Source organism: Nannospalax galili, unplaced genomic scaffold (genome assembly GCF_000622305.1).
Source record: "Nannospalax galili isolate Female #2095 unplaced genomic scaffold, S.galili_v1.0 scaffold469, whole genome shotgun sequence".
Classification (NCBI taxonomy): Eukaryota; Metazoa; Chordata; class Mammalia; order Rodentia; family Spalacidae; genus Nannospalax; species Nannospalax galili.
The window spans coordinates 964,354-967,828 of NW_008359443.1; positions in this window are offsets into that span (position 1 = coordinate 964,354).

Below are 3,475 nucleotides of genomic sequence, written 5' to 3' on the forward strand. Positions count from 1 at the left end.
AAGTAAAAAATTTAAATTATAAAAAATATATCATTAAAAAGAAGGCCTGTAACTTTACCTAGCTAGTTAGACCCTCCCCACGCTGACCCCATCCCCACTGTGGACCTAGGCCCCCTCCTGCTCAAGACCTTTGCACGAACCACCTCTGTGCAAACCCAGACCTGCACTTCCCATAGCTCTCTGGACATTTTCAACTGGCATGTTCAGCTTAACAGTGGGGTCCAACCTGAGCTCATCCTCTTCGGGCTCCCCCACTTTCTCTGTCCAGCCTAGTGAGGAAGCTGGCCACCTGCATTACACCCGTTTCATGATACAGCTGTTATTTCTCCTCTATAACCTTTGTCTCTGCCATCCTAGGGCCAGAAAAACTCTTTGTATGTGTGTGCATGTGTATGCATGTTTGCATGTGCACATGTGAGCAGATGTGTGTGGAGGCCAGAGGACCTTGGGTATTGTCCTTCAGGCTCTGTTTATGTTGGTTTTTGAGACAAAAGTCTCTCATTGGGACCTAGGACTCACCAAGTAGGCTAGGCTGGGTGGCCTGGGAATCTGCCTGTCTCCACCCTCCAGGGGAGATATAGCAAGCCTGGTTGTCAACCCCGCCCTCCTGGGTTCAGGGGACCAAACGTAGGTCTTCATGCTTGCACAGCACTTTGCCGGCAGAGCCATCTCCTCTGCCCAAACTCCCTCTCCTTTGAGAACCAGTTCCAACGTTGCCTCCTCTCAGAAGACTTTCCAACCCCCTTCAAGGCTGGAGTCCCCAGATTGCTCTTTTTAAAATAATTATTTTTATTTATTATTTTCATTTTATGTGTATGAGTGTATTGCCTGCATTTGTGTAAGTGCACCGGTATCATGCAGTGCCCTCAGAGGTCAGAAGAGATTGTCAGAGTCCCCTTGACCTGGAGTTGCAGGCTGTTGTCAGCTGCCATGTGGGTGCTAGGAACTGAACCCGGGTCCTCTGCAGGAGAAGCTAGTGCTCTTAACTGCTGAGCAATCTCTCCAGCCCCCAAACTGCTCTTTTAACAGCACTCTCCTAATGTAAGTTTCACTCTCCTGTGGTGACCTGCCCTTTCGTGTCTTGCTATTGCTGCACAGCTGTTTTTCCCACTAACCTGTCAGTTCCCCCAGGCCAGGAACTCTCTTAGCCCTACCAACATCTCCTGCTTGCAGTACAGAACCCAAACAGGGGACACATCCAGTATTGAGGTAGATAGGGCACCTGGAATCCTCAGACACCCAGGGATGTAAACTGTTATTCGCTGAAAAATTTCTGTCCATCTAGTAGCATCCTGGGACACATCTAATCATTTAAAATTATGGCTTGGAGGTTACGAGCACATGCTGCATGAGGACCAGAGTTCAGATCCCAGCACCCACATAAGAGTCGGGCATGGTCCCATACATGCCTCTAACCCCAGCATTGATGAGGAGTGGAGACAGGAGGATCACTGGGGCTTGCTGGCTGCAGGCCTAGCCAAATAAACAAAAACCAAACCAAACAAAAAAAATTCAAACTCTAGGTCCATTGAAAGGCCCTATTTCAAAGGAGGAAGGGGAGGAATGTACAGAAGGACATCTGACATCCTCCTTTGCCTTCATGCGTGAGCACATCTATATACATTTGTGCATACAGACACACCTCACACACATACATATACACATGTATATGCACACACAGAAAGTTTTAAATTACGCAAACCTCCAAGTACTATAAATAACCATTTTCTGACTCTGTTGATAGTCAATCACTTGAAGCAGACACTTCATTAGATCTTGGAAGAAGCAAAGACACACTCTCCCTCTGAAGGATAGAGCCATGGAATTACGTTTGAAGGAACTGTAATTCCATATCTGAGTCATATTTCTCAGCACCAGCTCTAATTTTATGCTAATTGCCACTGAGCTCTTTCTACTGCTGTTCGTGCTGTGTTTTGTCTCAAGTAAGATCCTCATATGTGAAAGAGGAAATTAACCAGGATATTTAAGCCATTTGAGTAAAATTGCGTCTTACAGAGGAAGAAAGGTGATTAAAGTTTTTTTTAACACAATATTGAATCAAAATTTTGTTAAAGGTGTTTCCAGGTGGTGCCAGGGACATGGCTCAGCAGGTGGAAGTGCTTGTCACCAAGTATGATGACCTGAGTTCAATCCCTGGGATTCATGTGGTGGAAGGAGAGAACTGACTCCTGACTGAAGGTTGTCCTCTGACCTCCATGTGCCCTATGGTGTGAACACATGTGTGCACACACATGCACACACATGAAATCAATAAATGTAATTAAAATAAAAATGAAATGTAAAGATTTCTTTTTAAAAGGGTCTTTCAGGGCTGGAGAGATAGCTCAATGGTTAAGAGCACTGGTTGTTCTTACTGTAGGGCCTGGGTTCGATTCCCAGCACCCACATGGCCACTAACAACTGTTTGTCACTCCAGTTGCAGGTGATCCGACGCCCTCTTCTGACCTCTATGGGCATTGTATGACACAGGTGCACCCACCTACATGAAGGCAATACATGCATTTACATAAAATAAAAATAATAAATGGGTTTGTTTGGTTTTTTTTGTCTTTTCAAGACAGGGTCTCCCTGTAGTCCCAGCTGACCTGAACTCACTATGTAGATCAGGCTGGCCTTGAACTCACAGCGATCCGCCTGCCTCTGCCTCCCGAGTGCTGGGACTAAAGGTGTGCGCCACCACACCTGGCCAAATGTTTTAAAAAAATATTTTTTGTTTTAGGAAGTATCACCAGATCTGCAGCTTCTCCTCACAGGACATGGTTGTAGTAACATCGACACATGCTTTTGAAAAATGCGTTAACAAGATGTTTTTATTTGAATTATCATTGAAGGCCATTCAGCCATTCGTTCTGAGCTCCAGAAAGGAAAAGTTCCCCTTTTTCATATTCATTTTGTAGACTTCCATTTCATAAAGGTCATGCTATGCTAAAGACAAATCCAGAAATTACACTTGAAAACTCTGCTTGCAGTGTGACTGAGGACTGCTGTGGTGCTGGGAGTCTGACCATCACACTGCAGTTAGGAATGTCACACTGTGCTGTAATGAACAGACCAGAATACGGGTCCTATCTTGGCCCACCTGTTAGACATAACATCACATGAGAGCATTTTAAGCTGGGTGTGCTGGACAGCTCTGTAACTGGGGAATTGTCTCCATTGGACTAACCTGTGACCACATCTGTGGGGCATCCTCTTGATAGCTGAGTGATGTGGGAGGGGAGGGCCCAGCCCACTATGGGCAGTGCCACCACTGGGACGGTCATTCTGTATTGTATAAGAAAGTATGCTGGGCGTGGTGGTGCACGCCTTTAATCCCAGAACTCGGGAGGCAGAGGCAGGCGGATCTCTGTGAGTTTGAGGCCAGCCTGGTCAACATAGTGAGTTCCAGGGCAGCTGGGGCTACAGGGAGACCCTGTCTCAAAAAGACAAAAAAAAAACTCAAAACTTTAAAAGG